The 19,898-nt window shown below is 43.7% G+C and overlaps 1 long non-coding RNA gene and 2 pseudogenes across 2 annotated transcripts in view; 1 reads left to right on the top strand and 2 right to left on the bottom strand.

The window, feature by feature from the left end:
* LOC144366285 (uncharacterized) overlaps positions 1 to 19,898 on the bottom strand; it is a 121,972-nt gene that overhangs the window by 59,344 nt on the left and 42,730 nt on the right. The window lies entirely within an intron of this gene.
* LOC144366284 (cytochrome c oxidase subunit 7A2-like, mitochondrial pseudogene) lies at positions 201 to 6,760 on the top strand (annotated as a pseudogene). Its single transcript, XR_013425304.1, has 3 exons — positions 201 to 1,176; positions 1,293 to 1,504; positions 4,462 to 6,760. The product of XR_013425304.1 is annotated as a cytochrome c oxidase subunit 7A2-like, mitochondrial pseudogene (transcript).
* On the bottom strand, positions 12,015 to 13,470 carry LOC101958919 (myeloid leukemia factor 2 pseudogene; annotated as a pseudogene).

The raw sequence follows: 19,898 nt of genomic DNA, 5'->3' as shown, positions 1-19,898 counted from the left end.
TAAATGATTGTAATTTTAATGTCAAATATCAATAGGTATAATTCACATAAACATAATCACCTTTGAGGTCTACAGATAATTTCTTTTTTTTTTTTCCCTACAACTAATTTCTAAGAGTGTCAGAGATCCAGAAACCAAAATATTTGAAAACCACTGATTTACTCCCTGGGCTAGGAATCCAGGAAATGATATGACAAACAGCTCTCGGTGCAATAGGAGAGCAATCAGGGCAAAGTCTTTGGTTCTCATTCTCATCTTGCCGGAGTTTCACTTCTCCCTGTCCCAACCTGAGTCAGGTTCTTCTGCCTGGACACTCTGGACGAGGCTCCAGTTCTCATTCCCCTGATGTATTGGTTCCAAGAGAAGCCAATCAGCATCCCCGTGGCGCTCAGTTCTGAAATCCTCACCCTCCAGGCTGGATTAAGATAGTCCCCAAATCCGGAGATTGGGGTCCAGTTCCGTGTTCCTGCTGCTCTCCGGGGCTGGGGGCCTGACTGAGACCTGGGCAGGTGAATGCGGGATCAGGAGGCGCAGGACTCCGGAAGCCGCGTTTCAGCCGCCGCAGGTGACAATCCCCACCTCCGCTCCAGTCCTTTCCTCGCTTATTCTAAGCCTGTCGCTCCACACTTCGGCCCCGCCCTGGTCCCTCCCCTGACTCGCTTCCCCTGGCCCCTTTTTGTGTCGCACGAACCCCCGCATCCCTTCCTACTCTCCCTGAGCCATCAACCTGCATCCCGGGTTGCCGCGCGGAGAGGAGTTGCGCCGCGTCGCGCCGCGCCTCAGTGGCTTCCCTTCCCCAGGCTCCCACTCCCTGAGGTATTTCTACGCCCGTGGTGTCCCGGCCTGGCCGCGGGGAGCCCTGCTTCGTCTCCCGTGGACTACATGCAGTTCGTGCGCTTCTGCAGCGACACCGTTAGTGGGAGGAAGGAGCCGCGGGCGCAGTGGGGGGATCACATGGGGCCGGGGTACTGGGATCGGGAGACACGGATCGCCAAGGACAAAAAAGAATTTCCGAGTGGACCTGCGCGCCACGCTCAGATACTACAACCACAGCGAGGGTGCTAAGTGACCACGGGCCTGAGTCATCCCGGATGCCCAGGTCCGAGGAACACCTCGAAGTGATTCTAGACCCGGAAAAGGCCCTTGAGGACTCAGCCAGTTTCATTTTCAGTTTAGGTAGAAATCCCTGCCGTTGGGCCTGGTGGGGTGGGGTTAAGTGGGCGGGACTGACTGAGGGGCGGGGCCAGGCTCTCAAAACCTTCAGAGAATGTCAGGCTGTGTTCTTTGGTCAGACGAGCGCCTCTTCCGCGGGTATGATCAGGACGCCTAGGATGGCACAGATTACATCGCCCTGAGCTCCTGGGTTGCAGCAGACACCCCTGCTCAAACCACCTGGCCCAAGTGGGAAGCGGCAGATGTGGCCAAACGCGCAAGGCCTTACTGGAGACCCCGTGTGTGGAGTGGCACAGCAGAAAGTGTGGGAAGAACAAGCTACAATGAGCAGGTACTAAGAGCTGCGGCATGTGGCCTCAACTGTTTCTAGATCTCTCTGCAAGAAAATAACACCCACGAATAGATACTTCCCACCTTCTGGAGGAGGGAGCCCTCTTAGTTTTCCAGATGCTGTGCTAAAGAGTGATTCTGAGGCCTGCCCTTCTCTCAAGAAAACTAAGGCTCTTCGTGGTTGGAGGGGAAACAAGACCCTGAAATAACTATAACCAACAGTTCTCTTTGACTCTGGCCTCAGTCTTGGGCCTCACAGGGCTTCACAGTCTTCCTGTTGGGCTTCGTTCTCTGCCCCAAGCTGGTGTCTTTGGAGGTTTGACTCAAGTTTTTATGATTCTCTCTTAATCCATCGAGGTCGGAACTCCTAAGCTCTCAGGTGCTTAGAGCATCTTACTGTGGACTGTCCCAAACTCATTATAGAATTTTCCAAGGAACAGATTACCCCAGAAGCATGGGTCCAGGCTGGTTCTAGGTTTTAGGGCTGCTTCAGTGGCCCAGGAGAGGTAATACAGATTTGTCTGAATTTTCCTCTTTCCTCTCAGACTCCCCCACAAAGACACAGGTGACTCACCACCCTACCCATGAAGGAGATGTCACCCTGAGGGCCTGGGCCCTGGTCTTCTACCCTAAAGAGATCACCCTGATCTGGCAGTAGGATAGGGAAGACAAACTCAGGACATGGAGCTTGTGGAGCCCAGGCCTACAGGGGATGAAAAGTTTCAGAAGTGGGCAGCTGTGGTAAAGCCTTCTGGAGAGGAGAACAGATACATGTGCCTTGTAAATCATGAGCCCCTCACCCTGAGATGGAGTAAGTAAGGGGATGAGGGTGCTGGGCTGTTGAGAGCCACAGCCGAAGTGGCCTCAGGAAACTTCCAGCTGCCAGCTGATTGGCTCCCCTGCGGTGATGCTCATTGGTGTACAAACGTGTACATTTTTAGTACCCAAACAATCAGCTTGTAAAGGTAAAATTTCTAAGCTGATTCTAAACTGCAAAGCCTAAGTTACAGTGTAAAAGACCGGGCATTGTAAAGTTTCCAAGCTGCAGGGCCTGAGTTAAAAAGTGAATGACTAGGTATTGTTAAAATTCCTCTGCTACCCCCAGAACCTGTAATCCCTGTAGCTGTTAGGACAATACTGGAACTGCCCAGTAAATATTTCCACTGTTTCCACTGGTTGTCTAATAACCTGGGACTCTGTGTAGTATGTCATGTAGTCCTTGAGGCCCTAAAACCAATCAGTTTGAATGTGTACCCTGCTTAGAAGTGACCAATCACCCCCGTCCAGTCTGTTCCCGCCAATGAATGTACTAATCATGTCTCAGAGTTGTTGTTCAATTTTCCCGTGCCTCATGATGATTTGTTCTGATGTATGCAAAGCCCCCCGCCCTCCCCAAAAAGTGTACTTAAGCTCTGCTTGACCTCTGCTCTGGGCTCTGGGCTGCTCTCCTTTCTTGAGTGAGCCTGGAACCTCAGCATGCTGAATCAATAAAACCCCTTCTGCCAATTGCATGAAGACAGTCTCTTGTGGTCTCTTCCTCTGACGCTTCGTCGGACCCTTACAAGCTCAAAAGGTAGAGCTTAATGCAGTATTACAAGCTTTTGTGATGTTTAAAGATTCTTTATTTAATTTATTTTCCAATACTCAGTATATAGTTAATGCTATAATATCCCTTGAAGATACTGGTAGGATTTCCCCTTCCTCTACTGTTTTCTCTTTGCTTTCCACTATACAAAGTCTAATCTGGGACAGAAAAGATCCATTCTTTATAGGACATATCAGGGCACATACAGGATTGCCTGGAGCCCTTAGTTTGGGCAATGATTTAGCAGATAAAACTACACATGACATACATATTTTCTCTACACTAGAAGAAGCTACAATTGTGAACAAACAGGACATTTTAAAAGGAATTGCCCCATAGGAGGAGGGTTTAACAAAACTAGGTATCAAAGGAGTAGAATACCAGGTATTTGCCCATGATGCTGTAGGGGGAGACATTGGGCTAATGAATGCCACAGTCTGGCTGGGCATAATTCACAAGCCACTTGTCAAGCAGAAATGAACTTTATTTTTAGAACACACCCTGCACCACAGGAGCTCTTCAGGAATTCCCTCAGAGCCCAACTGCCACCACCGGCTTCCAGCGAGCCTCTCAACCCCCACTCCTCCTGCTCTTGAGGCCAATTGGCTGGGTCACGTGGGCAGAGCCAAGAGTCCCCTAATGAGCAACTCCATGGTCTGAAAGGGCAGGGAAATAGCCCAATGAGCATCACCGAAGAGGGGCCAATCAGCTGGCAGCTGGAAGTTTGCTGGGGCCACGGTGAGCCAATCAGCTGGAAGTTTGCTGGGGCCCCTTCGGCTGTGGCTCTCAATATCCGGCGTGTTGTCAGGAAACCAGGAGCTGTTCTGTAGTTTCTCAGCAGGGTCAGGACTGAGAAGTGGGGATCAGGGCACCACAACCTCTCTTCCAGTCTCTTACCTTCCTAAAGCCACATCCTCAGCCCACCATTTCATCATGGGAATTGTTGGCCTGGTTTTTCTTGGAGCTGTGGTCATTGGAGCTGTGGTAAGTGGAAGAAGAACTCAGGTGGGGAAGGTTATGGTCTGAGTCCTTGTTCCACTGGGAGGTTAATGGGAAGTAGAATCCACACACCCATGCTTTCCCCACCTGGAGCCCTATTTGCTGATATTCTATTATAAAGCACATGGAAAATAAACAACAGATTTATCACCCTGATGATATGGTGATAGAGGTCAGAGGAGAAGTTCCCTGATGAGGACAGACTTCCAGGAAGGCATTTGATCTTCTCCCTGAATGTCTCCTTTCTTCATGTCTTCTGATCCTCCCCTAGGTCTATAGTCATACTTCTGGAAATTTCTCTGGGGTGGGGTCCAGAATTAGAAGATTCCTCTAGTTCTGGCCCTTTCTTCTCACAGGATGTTTTCTTCTCACAGGTAGAAAAGGAGGGAGCTACTCTAAGGCCACCTGTAAGTATGGAGAAGGGTGATCCCTGAGACACTTGGAAGAGTAAAGGGGAGCTAATGTGGGAGCTCAAGCACCCCATAATTCCTCCTGTAGCCACATCTCCTATTGACTCTGACCAGGTCCTGTTTTATCCTACTCCAGACAGGCACAGTTCCCAGCATTCTGACAAATCCCTCTCAGCTTGTAAAGGTGAGATCCTGGAAGGCCTGAAGTCAGGAGAAGAGTGAGGGACTCAGGATTTAAACACGTTAAATGTTGGGGGTGGGAGGATGTTCAAAGTACTCGCCACTTACAATGACTAATCTGAATTTGTTCATGATTATTTTCTTTAATAGTGTGAGACAGTCACCTTGTGTGGAACCCAACAATATAAGATTTATTCAGGTCTCCCCACCATCTCTACTGGGAGATATGGCTCCTGGCTTCTCTTTCTCAATTGACATCAGACTATGTCCATAAGTCTGTGTTCCTATAAGCATAGTGTGAAGAAATGGGGAGACCAGCCCATTCTTGAACACTGAGACCCCTTTTCACACTGACATGTGGTCTCTTCCTTATCAACCTTCCTGTTCCAGCAAAAACAGGGCTGTCTTAACTTTATGCTACACTGAGCTTCAACTTCTTACTTCCCTAATAAAAATAAGAATCTGGTTATGGATTTATATTTCAAATTCTTGCTAACATATGTTATTACTGAGTTAATAAATGAAAGGAAGATTTCTAAAACTTGAAAGAGAAAATATAAACTGAAACCTTCCAGAATCTGTTGTTGCTGTGCTGAGTGTGTTGCAGATGGGAACAAGAGAAGGCTGTGAATAGCCAAGTGTGGACAGGGCAGTGACCAGTCTGTGGGCAGTTCATCCTGTGCTTGATGTAGTCATTCTTCATCTGGGTCATCTTACCTGCTTTATATCTTTGTACATTTAGAGGAACCTTGCCCCACCAGAACCTGTGATCACAAGGACTCAGACGTTGAAAAGACTTTGTCCTTTCTCCAAGATCATGGGCAACAGGAGAATCCTGAGGCTGTACATGCCTAGGCTCTGGCCTGAGTCCAAACTTCAGTCCATATCCTTTTTAGTTTCTTAATTCATTTATAGAACATATCTCTTCTTATTCTTGTATATGAGTTCTGGCCTCATCCTCCTGTGTCCCTGTCTCTGACAGCAGCAGGAACTATTTTCCTGTCATCGTCACACAATGCCTAGGCTAGTCTCTGCACACAGGGTTCTATGTGGTATCCAGCAATTAATCTTCAGACATGTCCAGCTCTTGTCCTCATGCTAAGGTTATTTCTTGGATTGTATTTTTAAGCATTTCTCCAATATATTTGGTACCAAGGATTGAACCCAGGGGTGCTTAATCCCTGAGTTACATCCTTAGCCCTTTTTATTTTTTATGTTAAGACAGGGTCTCCCTAAGTTGCTTAGGGCTTTGCTGAGTTACTGAGGCTGCTCTCAAATTTATGATCCTCCCACTTCAGGCTCCCAAGTCACTTGGATTACAGGCATGCACCATCAAGCCTGGCTTCTCCAATATTTTTAAAGGAACCAGATTTAGAGAATAGTGGAGAGGAAGGATCCCATGATTTCTAATATTAGATAAATTCCTGTTAGGTTTTTGTCTCCTCTACTCACCTATGTCCTCTCCCTGCCCTTAGCTCTATGAATCCTAGCTCTGGCTCAAATTAATACTCCTGGATTCATATAGTAGAGTCTAATATAGATTTTTATTTGCTTGGCAAATAGGAACCATAAGTCAGGTCAGAGAGTGCAGAACTTCTAAGCCCAAGTGACCATGACCTGAGTGTGAAAGGACTTTGTGCTGCAGATGCTTCAGAGCATCATTTGTCCTGCATTTACATTAATAAAGGTAGTGTCTCCAGCTTTCTCTGGGACAGTCGCGCAGGCAGCGGCTACAGGAAGCTAGACACCAAGCATCATGTATTACAAATTTAGTGGATTCACACAGAAGTTAACTGGAGCATGGGCTTCGGAAGCCTATAGCCCACAGGGTTTAAGGCCAGTGGTTTCCACAGAAGCACCACCTATCATATTTGCCACACCAACTAAACTGACCTCTAGTCCCACTGGTTATGATTATGTGAGGAAGAACAAGGTTCCAGAGCTACAGAAGTTTTTCCAGAAATCTGGTGGTGTGCCCATTCACCTGAAACAAGGCCTTCCTGACCAAATGCTTTACCAGACCACCATGGGCCTGACTGTGGGAGGGACCATCTACTGCCTGATTGCCCTCTATATGGCTTCACAGCCCAAAAAACAAAGAAGTCAGGCTACAGATGATTGGTTTTTTTGTTTTTTGGGTTTTTTTGTTTTGTTTTGTTTTGTTGTGTTTTGGCATAAACCCTTTGAAATTTCATTGTTTCTTCCCCCCCCACACACCTTCTGACTTGAATGATTTACTTAATATTTTCTCAAAAAATAAAAATGAGAAAGATATGAAGACAGTATTTTGGTTTGCTTATGAAATGCATATGGCCTGTCAGATGTCAGGCTCATTTGACAGTTAAAACTATTATTTAAAGACACACACTGCACTGTGTTTTGGAACTCCTGATTTCCCTGGAGGTTCTGGATGAAGGTTGCACACAGGCTCATTAACATAAATCTGTGCTGAGATCCTCTGGGATTTGGGATTGCATTTTTTATGCATGGAGCGCAAAAACCATTCTGGATTTAGGCGTGACTGAGAATGGAAGACAGAAGCTAAGGCCAGGTGCATGAAATGAGGGGTTTGAGTCAGTAGTCACCTTGGGAATATTTCCATCTTACAGCAAAATGTTAATAGCAATTATTTGCAGCCTGCCTGTATTTGTTGAACAGTTTATTTCAAAGAGTTATATGCCTCATCCCAGATCTTTAGTGAAATTTTATGTGTAATTGTTGTGTACTCCATCACGGGAACAGAGAACACTTGTTTAGTGTTGCACTTTAGACTGGTATCTGTCTTGTTAATGCATCTGTGCCACAAATTCTACTTTATCTCTTATGGCTTTAAATTATGATTTATTTTGACTATGGAATAAATATGTGAATGAAAACAAAAAAAAGATAGTGTTTCTAGAAGAGAGAAGTACTCTACAGTGATCACTCACTCACTGACATCTATTGAGTACTATGAATAGAATACACAATTTTTGCATCTAGGATACATCAGAGAAGTCTAAAAGGTCAAAATTGCCAGCTTTGTAGGGCAAGTGTTCCAGGAGAAAGAGGCAGAGGACACACTCTAAATAGCAAATAATAATAATAATAATAATAATAATAATAATAATAATAATATGGTTCATGTTAGGAGGTGGCAAGTGTTATGAGGAAGGTGATCCAGAGTGTGAGAGTTGGGGGCAGGCAAGATGGCTGTTTTTCTAGGGTGGTCAGCATGTGCCTCATTGGGAAGATGACCTCTGAATAAAGATTTGAAGAACATGAAGGAATTTGTCATGAGGATGTTTGGAGGAAGTTTATTCTAGTCAGAAGGAACCTTCAGTGCAAATGCACAAGGCAGGATCCTGTCTGTGTGTTCTGGGGACCAAGGAATCTGTGATCTCCTGAGCAGAGTCATTAAGAGGAGCTCAGAGCCCCAGCCAGTTCCAGTAAGTCTGGAGGTTGTAGAGGTTGTTGGAAAGGTTCTTTGAGTGGGGCAGTTTTGAGCAAAAAGAGAAAATAGTACAACTTCTGTTTTCAAAGAATTACTCTGGCTGCTATGCTGAGAACAGAATTAAAATAGGTTAACAAGGCAGTGGGGTAAAGTGCAGGGAACTCCTGCAGTCCTCCATAATGGATATGTCAGTTATGTCACCTGGGAAGTGAGCAGAGGAAATGGTAGTGATTGGACTCTACACACATTTTTGAAGATGGACTTTACATATTTCCTAATGCATTAAATCTTGGGTATGAGAAAGAAAAGTAAAGAATAACATCAAAAATATATGACTGTGTAATTAGAAAGATGTAGTTGCAATCAGTGGGAATGGTGTGGATGCTTATAAAGGCATACCTGAGGAGGGGATGTGACAGATACTCAGGATATGTTAAGCTGAGATTTCCACTAAAAATTCAGGTAAGATGGCCAGGTTGACAATGGGAAAGACAAGACTGGAGACATTTAGAAAAATTTGGGGACTGGAGAGATAAATTTGGGAAGTCACATCTTATAATGATATTTAAAACCTTGAGAACTGATGAGGGCACCCAGGGAGCAATGGCTATAGAAAAGAGAGGGTACAAGGACTGAGCCCTGAAGTCCCAGTGTGCCTAGAAACACATAGACCAGAGACTCCCAGACTTTCCTATGCACAATGTTAAGAGGATATCAGTTTCCAGGTCACCCAGGGCAATTTAGCAAGAACCCATCTCAAAAAGAACTGGGAATGTAACTCAGTGGTAGAGTGCTCCAGTGTTCAGTCCCCAATAAAGAAGAAGGAGGAGGAGGAGGAGGAGGAGAAGGAGAAGAAGAAGACAATGATGATGACATAGAGAAGGAGGAGGAGAAGGAGGAGATGAAGATTTACAACTTAATGACAAGACAAACAACACTTTCCTTCCTGGACAAAATATGTGAAGAACGGTTCCCAGGAGAAGTCACTAATAAATACTTGAAAAGATGCTCATCCTCACTTGTCATCAAAGAAATGCATATTAAAACTACAATGAGATACCACCTCACATTAGCTAGAAAGGACAACACTAAAAATGCTTGTCAGTCAGGAAATTCATCTGAAAAAATAAAAGACCCAGAATAGCTAAAGCAATCCTTAGCAAGAAGAGTGAAGCAGGTGGCATCACTATACCAGACCTTAAACTATACTACAGAGCTATAATAACAAAAACTGCAAAGTACTGGCCACCAAAACAGACTGGTAGACGAATGGTACAGAATAGAGGACACAGAGATAAATCCACAAAAATATTAGACAAAAGCGCCAAAAGACATATACTGGAGAAAAGATAGCCTCTTCAACAAATGGTGCTGGGAAAACTGGAAATCCATATACAACAAAATGAAATTAAACCCCTATCTCTCACCATGCACAAAACTCAACTCTAAGTGGATCAAGGACCTAATAGAAGAAAAAGTAGACCCCAATCTTCATCATGTCAGATTAGGCCCCAACTACCTTAATAAGATTTCTATAGCACAAGAATTAAAATCAAGTATCAATAAATGGGATGGATTCAAACTAAAAAGCTTCTTCTCAGCAAAAGAAACAACCAGTGAAATGAATAGAAAGCCTACAGAATGGGAGCAAATTTTTACCACATGCACATCATCTCTAGGATATATAAAGAATTCAAAAATCTTAACATCACAAAAAAACAAATAATCCAATCAATAAATGGGCCAAAGAACTGAACCAACAATTCTTAGAAGATGATATATGAAAAAAAATGTTCAACATCTTTAGCAACTAGAGAAATGCAAATTAAAACTACTCTAAGATTTCATCTCACTCCAGTCAAAATGGTAGCTATTAGGAATACAAACAATAAGTGTTGACGAGGATGTGGGGAAAAAGGCACACTCATACATTTCTGGTGGGATTGCAAATTGGTGCAACCAATCTGGAAAGCAGTATGGAGATTCCTTAGAAAACTGGAAATGAAACCATCATTTGACCCAGCTATCCCACTCCTCAGTTTATAAGGACTTAAAAACAGCATACTACAGGGACACAGCCACATTAATATTTATAGCAGCACAATTCACAGTAGCTAAATTGTGGATCCAACCTAGATGCCCTTCAGTAGATGAATGAATAAAGAAAATGTGGTATATATGGAATATATGAAATATTACCCAGCATTAAAAGAAAATAAAATCATGGCATTTGCAGGTAAATGGATGGAGTTTTAGAATATAGTGCTAAGTGAAGTAAGCCAATTCAAAAAAACTAAATGCCAAATATCTTCTCTGATATAAAGATGCTGATTCATAATGGGGATGGGGGTTGGGGGAGAGGAATAGATGAACTTCAGATAGGGAAAAGGGGAGGCAGGGAAAGGAGGGGGTATAGGGGTAGGAAAGATGGTGGAATGAGATGGACATCATTCCCTAAGTACATGTATGAAAACACACACAAAAAAAAACACTTATAATAATACCACATATTAAGAGGATGTGCAGCAGTTGGAAATCTCATGTGTTACTGAAAGAAATGGAAAAATATTACACCCCATTTATAAAACAAAATTATTATCATAATTACTGATATTATTAAATATATATATACACTTGCCTATGGCCCTGCAATCCCATTCTTAGGTGTTATCCAAAAAGAAAACATGTCTGCACAGACTTGTACTCAAATATTCATAGTGGCTTTATTTATAATAGACCCAAACTGGTAATGACACACCTGTTTATCAACTTTTCAGTATATATACCAATTGATAAACTAGAATTTCAGTAATATTTAGTAACAAAAATGAAATATTAATACAAATAACATGGATGAAGCTTAAAAATAATTGTTATTAAAAAGACTACATTGCATATGATTTTATGCATATAAAATTCTAAAATAATCAAAAGGAGATCAGTGGTCACACAAGACTAGGGTGAAGGAAGGATCAAGCACAGGGGCATGAGGAAACTTTCTATGGCAAGGGTAGAGAAGTGAACATCTTGGTTGTGGTGACAGTTCCATGATTCTAAACAATTACCAATATTCATGTAATTTTATATCCAAATTAGCACATTTCACAAAAATATCATAATAAACAAAAAGGGAGAAAGAAGGAAAAACATATTCTCTTTAAGGTAAGTAAAAGCTGACAGAATTCCTTGTTAGCAGTCCTTCACCATGAGTAATTTGGAATGAAGTCCTGTAAGGAAATGATACTATATGGTAATTCATTCATACAGAAAGGAATAGCAACACGAATACTACATATTTAGTTATTGAGGAAATATTTTACATTGTTCTCATACTTATCCTTTCTGGATACTATTGTTTTAAGAATTGGGGGCAGGAGGTAGAAAGTCCTTAATTTTAGCCAAGTGGCTAATCTCCTCTAGGGCCACAGACTCTGGAATATGCTGAACAGCTCAGACTCACATCTCAAACTCTGGACACAAGAGAGAATGAGCACAGAGATAGAGTTAGGGGTGGGACCCTACTTCAACTTGCTCCTTCCTCTCCCAACATTCCTCCTCACACCAGAGACTTCAGTCTCTTCCAAACTCCAGGACTTCAGGAAGTCTTCATGAGGCAATTAAGACAAGTAATCATGAGCTCCACAAACTTTGTGCCCATAAGCACCAACAAGAAGTCCTTCCTGAAGTCTACCCACCTCTATTTCTGTTGCAGCCTGAGTGTATTCCTCCAGTAGAGCTCAGGATATCCAGCTCATAATTTTAGAACACTCTGCTTCCCCCAATCCACAGTCTTCCTAATCCTCCCTTTTCAGGGCTGAGTTCAGATGTCATGGCTCAGTAAGGCCTGTGCTGAGGATAATTATGAAAAATTACAATCATCTCCCTCTCTTCCCTACCTTGTTCCTTTTTTTTTTCTCATTCTCCTTTATTCCATAAACACCTAGTTACAAGTTGCACAAATCAAAAAATAAAGGCAAAGAAGGGTATGGGGAAGGTTTTTGTGATGTGAGTGAATGGGAGCGTGGGCAGAAGGAGACAAGAGTTGGGAACTCTCCACAGCCCTGGACAGGACTATGACTCCTGTACTAAGGGCTCTGAGGAACCGGTGGGCAAAGATCCAGGGTAGCTAAGGGATGGAGGAGGTCTCTAAACCCAGAACACACCCCTTCTGCGCATGGCAGGGGTACAATGGAGAAAATGAGGTTTGAAGATGGAGCAGCAAAATGAAAAATCAAGTTAGTGGATAATAGAACAAGTGGAGTCATTGTGTGGTAGGGGGATTAAAGACAGAAAATGTAGGTATCGAGGGCAGTGTAAAGTTCTCCCTGAGACCCCCAGGGAGAGGTGGGGGCCAGCTTGTCTGTTAATTTAATATTAAATTGGGGGTGGGAGTTGGACAGGAAAAAGTTTTTTCAGGGGATGATTTCTCAGCCTCTCAACCTGTACATGAAAGGCTGAGGACCTAGAGGGCCTTCACCAGTCATAGCGGCGGGACTGTCGGGAGGGGGAGTCCTCAGTCCCTGGATGGCCAGGCGGGGAGGCCCCTCGGCCCTTCGACCCCCACTCACAAATGCCTCATGCCTTCGAAATTCCAGAGGGCGCTGCTGCCGGAATCTGGATGTCTCTCTTCGCCACTCATCACCAAATGCTGCTGCCTCACTCTCATCCAGGTTGATATAGTCCTGCTGTTCCTCCTGGTCTCCTGTGCGGTGATTTCGGGAAGGCTGGAGGATGTGAGCCCTGTCTCAGATGTGATGCCCAATGGACATCTGCTCTAGTCCACTGTCTGAGTCGCGGACAGTCCTCCGTATCTGCCGGATCCCGCCTGGTGCTGAGCGCATCTCTGATGTCTCCTGATAGACCTTGGGGGCACCATCACCAGTATTGGAGTAGGAGATGACAGTAGAGGATGAAAAGGTCTGGCAATTGCCCCCAGCTGTCATATGCTCCATATTCCCAATCATGTCATTCATCATCCCAAACATGTCCATGAAGCCACCCGACATTCCCAGCATCCCAAAGGGGTAGACAGCCCCAGGCTGCATCCTGCGGCTGGCAGGCCTGGTCCCTGGCATGTTGCCATCTGTGATGCTAAGGAAGGGGCTATAACCAAAGCCACCTGACAACATGCGGCTCATATGCTGACGGTGAATAGCAAAGGGGTCGATCAGGAACATGGGATCCTCAGGCTCCACGTCCCTCATGAAGCAGAACATCCTGATCTCAGCTTCAGGGGGGCTCCGCACGGTCCCCGACTCGGGCTCAGCGGCCCATCCGGCCGGTTTCGCTTCTCACTGCGCTGCAGGATCAGGGTCGTGGCCCGGGACCGGACGCAGGGATTGGTCTGGGCTTGAGCTCCACGGCCTCCGCGCCGCCTACTCCCTCAGCTGCCACCTCTGTACTACCTTGTTCCTTTTCTCTGTAAAATTCTACTTTCTGGCACTCCTTCTTGTACTTCAGTTACTTTGTTGTTTATGATTTGTGTCTTCTTCCATTTGATGGTAAACTCCTTGAGGACAGCAATTTTTACCCGGGTTTGGTTTGAGGTATCCCAGGAGCCTGGAATAGTGCCAGGCACATAATAGATACTCAAACATTTGTTAAGGATGAAGAAATCGATGGATCAGACCCCCTTTAACCCAGTCTGGGAGAGGAAAGGTAGGAGTTTCCTGGATGTATGGGGGTCCTCTTTGTGCATGTGCACATGGAGGTGGGCTACATACTACCTTATCCCAGTGTTCTATAATTTTCACTCTACAGGTTTTTCACCTCATTGGTTACAGTTATTCCCAAGTTTTTGTTTGTTTGTTTGTTTAATGTTATTGTGAATAGAATTGTTTTCTTGATTTCTTTCTCAGCAGATTCATTATTGGAATATAGAAAAGCTATTAATTTTTGTATTTGATCTTGTATACTGCTACTTTGCTGAATTTATTTATCAGTTCTAGAAGTCTTTTGATGAAGACCCATTGCCTTCAGCAAACAGAAACACTGCAACTGCTAGAAGAAAACATAGGGTCAATTCTCCAACATATTGGCACAGTCATTGAATTCCTTAATAAGACTCCTAAAGCTCAAGTAATAAAACTAAGAATCAATAAGTTGGATGGCTTCAAATTTAAAAAGCTTCTACCCAACAAAAGAAACAACAAGAGCATGCACAGAGAGCCTAAAGAATGGGAGAAAACCTTTGCCACCTACTCTTCTGACAGGAGATTAATAGCAAGAATATATATAATTATATAGAATATAATTATATATAAACACATAGAATTAGAATAGAATAGAATTATATATATATATATATATATATATAATTATATATATAACTCAAAAAACTTAACACCAAAAAAGTCAAATAACCTAATCAAAAAATAGGCAAGCCAGGCACAGTGGTGAATGCCTGTAATTCCAGTGGCTCAAGAGGCTAAGACAGAGTTCAAGGTCAGACTCAGCAATGCCAAGGTGCTAAGCAACTCAGTGAGACCCTGTCTCTAAATAAAATACAAAATAGGGTTGAGGTTGTGACTCAGTGGTTGAGCGTCACTGAGTTCAATCCCCAATACCAAAAAAATAAAACTGACTGTCTTGAAGGAAATTATGGTACATGGTAACTTCTTTATATAAAAAAGAATAACTAGCTACATAAATATTATATACTTGATTAATGATAAAATATTTTACATTGTATCCATACTTGTTTTCCTGGATATGGTTGCTTTGAGTATCTAAGGGTTAGAAAGTCCTTAATTTTAGATCCTGACAGGTGGTGACTGTCTTCTAGATCCAGGGTCTCTACAATTTGCTGAACATGTCAGGCTCACACCTCAAATTTTGGATGCAAGAGAAGAAGAGCACAGAAATAGAGTTGGGAGCAGGAATCCACCTCAGCTTGCTCCCTCCACTTTCAACCTTCCCACACACACCAGGTACTTGACCCTCCCCAAATTCCAGGACTTTAGAAAGCCTTCATGGTATACAAATAGAAATTAGTTTTGGGCTGGGGATGTGGCTCAAGCGGTAGCGCGCTCGCCTGGCATGCGTGCGGCCCGGGTTCGATCCTCAGCACCACATACCAACAAAGATGTTGTGTCTACCGAGAACTAAAAAATAAATATTAAAAATTCTCTCTCTCTAAAAAAATAAAATAAAATAAAACAATATCTTTACAAAAAAAAAAGAAAGAAATTAGTTTTGAGATCCACAAATTCTGTGCCCAGAATCACCAACAGAAAGTCCTTCCCTAAGTCTACCAACCTCCATTCATGTTTCAAGCTCAATGCATTCCCAGTAGGCCAGGATGTGCAGACAGTGATCCTAGAACATTCTTTGTCCCCAAAATTACAAGCTCCCTGACCCTCCCACTTCAGGACTGAGCTCAAATGTCTGCTCTCAGTAAAGCCTACAATGAGAATAAGCAATAAAAATTACAGCCATCTCTTTCATCTTCCCTACCTTGTTCTTTTTCTCTAAATCATTCTACTTTCTGATACTCCTATCTTTCACTTCAGTTATTATTATTTATGGTTTGTGTTCTCCATCAGAATGTAAGCCCCATAAGGGCAGCCATTGTTGCTGGAGTTTGGTTTGATATATCCCAGGAGCCTGTTATAGTGCCAGGCACATAATAGATATTCAGACACTTGATAAGGATGAATAAATCCAAAGACCAAAACTCCTTGAATCTTAGGAGAGAAAAGGTAGGGGAATTCTTGGATTTGTAATCAGGAGGGTTAAGGGGGCTGCTGGCCAGGTCATGGGATGCTGACACACTGAGGTCCTCCTCACCCCAGCTGCAACTCCAGGATTCACTGCTACTTTCAATCTCCCATCCCTGTCCCAGCTGCAGCCAATGGAGACCTTGGGGGCTTCCCCAGGCAAAAAAAAAAAACTCTGAAGCCACAAGGCAGGAACTAAAAATCAGAACCACAGGACCATTCATTTAGAAAAATGGAGGTGGCAAGGGTGTGAGGAATGTAACAGACCATCTGCTTAGGTCCCAAAAGGGAAAAGAGGCAGGACTTCTGTGTCCTGGAGTCTCAGGGCTATAGACTTGAAGAAGGGTCCACCATTGATGTCCATGGGGTTGGTGGTTGGAGACCTGGGCTCTGGATGTCTGGGGAGGTTGATAGAAAACCCTCGGGTTCCAGAGGAGATGTTGGGCAGATGCCTGGGCTCCCACCAATCACAGATCTCGTTGTATCTCAATATCTTCTTCAGCTTCTACCACACCTACTCTTAACCCTCTGAGATACCATTTCTGTGGCCACCAGAAGTGTTGCCAACTCTCAGCCCACAGCCCCAGGTTTCTATGGCAGCTCCCACTGACTTAAGATATCCAGGTAACCAAGGCTTATTCAGATTACCTGGGGCTGGACTTGGAAAGCCCATGACATTGTAGCAAAATGAGTGGGACCCTGGCAATCCCAGAATCAGAGATCAGGTCTGGACACTTTGCCATGGGGCACAGACCTGGCTGTCCCCTCACCTCCTTGATTCTGCCTGCCACTACCATATTTTGTGGGGGTGGGGGAGGAGGCTGGTTCTAGAAGACGGAGAATTCCCTTAGTCACTTTCCCTCCCTCGACTTTTCCTTACCCATTTCTCTCATGTGTGTTTGAATTATACTACACCTGCAAGTGCAGGAATCTACCTACTGATTGACAAAACTAACATCTGTGTAATCATCATCCTGGTTTTAAAAAATGAGGATGTCCTCCAGCCCCAGCCAGAAGCCCCTTAACCTCATATTAAATGCATCTACCCCTCCCACACAGCCCTTCACTAGACGAGCCTTTCCCATGTCCCTTTTCAATTAGATTCCTTTCCTTCCCCTTTGGCCACCATTTCTTTAGTATACCGATTCTTCTATTTTCCCTTCTCCAGGAGCCTCCCTCCTCTTTAAGCTAAAACTCCAGGGTCCTTTCTGACCTCTGCTCCATCCTAGGGTTGGAGAATCCAGGGCTGATTACCTGAATGGGACCCCTTCATCCTGGAAGCAGCAAGAAAACAAGGACTCAATAGTCCAGGGTTTTTCCAGGAGACTTAGGGCACCCCGTACATTCGTGGGATCCACTCCAGTTCTGGGAAACTGTCCTTTATGGTCTTGAAGGCACAGATGTGCCCTGAGGTAGAGGTCACTTAACGGGAAGTAAACATACTTTACCTTGTATTTTGGATAGCAATTGGGACTTCAGAATCAGACACTGGGTGGCAGCGCCCTCTGGTGTGAAGAGCCCTGTATAACTGCTGGGAGCCCAAAAAGACCCTACGCAGATCCAGGTGAGACTAGAAAAAAGTAGCTCTAGTCGTCAGTGCTCAACCCTGTGGCTGCACCCGGAAGCCAGCCGCTGCTCTGCCCTCAGAACCTTCTGGAACAGCTCTGAAGAAAACTGAGCTGTGAAATGAGTGGGGCAGAGAGGGCCGTTCCGGAGAATGTACATCAAGGTTGAGATAAAGACACTTCTGGAGAGCCCTGGACTGTGCAGGAATTATTTTGACTCACAGTTCCGGAGGTGCAATGCCAAGGGGCCCATCTAGAAATTGCCCTCCTGTTAACAGGATGCCAAGGTGGAGCAGAGCTTGACAAGAGGAAAGACAGGGAGCACATGTGTGTGTGTCCTTCCTGCAATATCCCACCCCAACTTTATCTCTCTATCTCCCCCTCCCTCCCTCTCTCTCTGTAGCCACCTGTATTTAATCCTGGAGACTCCACTCCAAAGCTCTCACCTTCTCAAGACCTCGCAATGGGGATTGAATTTCAATACATAAACCCTTGGGGGACACAGTCAAATCTAAACCACAGCAAATTCTAAGGTGCTGTTCCAAGGTCTAGATCTTCTGTTGATTTTTTTTTTTTAAATATGCCTACAGGAACTGCAGGATACTTTATATATGTTGCCTTCAATACCTATTTTCTTCTGCCTAAGAGTAAACTTATATACCTCCTTATGTCCATTAAAAATAACAATGATGCTGAGTGTACCAATGAAATCAGACAAGAATTAAGTTCTAGAGATGGGCATATTTGAAAATTTATGACTGGGGGTGATAAATTATGTTATAGATAGTCTGTACTTTCTAATTTTTAAAATACACATTTAACTTTCTTAGGCATGGTGTATTTTAGAGATATCTCATAGTCACACAGAAAAATCCATGGTTTCCATATTCTATATATACTCTAGACACTGGACTCAAAATGGTAACTGCTAGCTACACTGCGGAGTGGGAGGGTCAATATTATTTCTCATATAAATTGCATCAAACTTAGTACATGGATACCCAAAACCAAAATGCACCATGACTAAATCATCTTCCTGATACTTTCACATACAAACTGTTCCTATTCCAAAGGGGAATTATTTATTTAGAAAATTAATTGCATGAAATTAAAAATTCATCTGTTTGGGGCAGTGGCCACATCCCAAGAATTCAAAAGCCACATATAACTAGTGGCTACTATGTTGAACAGTGGAGAGATAAAATTATTTTGTCATCACTGTTATGGTTTGGATATGAGGTATCCCCCAAAAGTTTATGGTAATGTAGGAATATTCAAAGGTAACATTATTAGATTATGAGAGCAGTAACCATCAGTTCACCCTAGTTTAAATGGCTAGGCAGTAACTGTAGGCAGGTGGGGCACAACTGGAGGAGGTGGGTCACTGGGGGTGTGCCCTGGAAGGGCACTACTTCCCAAGGGTCCCTTCATCCATCACTCTTTCTGTTTCCTGACCCCCACCATGCACTGAGCAGCTTCCCTCCACCGGGCACTTATATCATGATCTGCTGCCTCATCTTGGGCCCAGAGCAATGCTATCAGCCATCTAGAGCCATCTGAAACCATAAATTCCAAATAAATTTTTCTCTTCTAAGTTGTTCTTGTTGGGTATCAGTCACAGCAACACAAAAGCTAGCTAAAAAAAAATCAAAAATGTTCCCTTGACAGTATCAGCATTATAGACCCCATGTTTATGTACCTCCAGTTTCATATGTTGAAATCTAATACCAAATGAGAAAGTATTTGGAAATTGGGTGTTTGGGAGGTAATTAGGTCACAAAGAGATTAGGACATTCATTAAGCAGACCCCAGAAAGCTTTTGTGACCCTTTTTGCCATATGAGGACACAGTGAGGAGATGGTTTTCTATGAGGAAGTTGCCCTCACTAAACATGGAGTTGGCCAACCCCTTGAACTGGAATTCCAGCTTCCAGAACAGTGAGAAAGAAATTTCTGTCATTTATAAGTCACCCTGTCCATAACATTTTTATTGTAACAGTCTGATGAGTGAATGTCACTGTTCTTGGTGCTACATGGATCCATTTAAAATGAAAGAGCCAAGAACTGGGGGTGTACATGGATACCCAAAACCGAAATGCACCATGACTGAATCATCTTCTTGATACTTTCACATACAAACTGTTCATAATTCCAAAGGGGAAACACATGTCCCTCCAGTCCTGTTCCCACACTGTCATGCTCTTTAGCATGACATTTCCAGGGAGCTGTTCTCTTGTAGAAGAGTCCAGAGCAGAGTACTAGCTAAGTTTTGGAAGGCAGGGAGTCAAGGTCAGGGAGAGGAATTCTGGAAATGAAGAAGAGGCAAAGAGGATAGAGTCAGCTGCAAACTCTCCAAGGTTTACTCAAAACCCTGGTTCTCAACATGTGATGTGTGAAAGGATCTGAGAGGTGCTCAGATCCTTTCACAGGACCTGGAAAGTCAAAACTATTTTTACAGCATTAGTAAGACATTATTTTCTTTTTTTTTTTTTTTTTTTTTTTTTTA

Source organism: Ictidomys tridecemlineatus, chromosome 8 (genome assembly GCF_052094955.1).
Source record: "Ictidomys tridecemlineatus isolate mIctTri1 chromosome 8, mIctTri1.hap1, whole genome shotgun sequence".
NCBI lineage: Eukaryota > Metazoa > Chordata > Mammalia > Rodentia > Sciuridae > Ictidomys > Ictidomys tridecemlineatus.
This window is presented reverse-complemented; position numbering and strand designations above follow the sequence as displayed.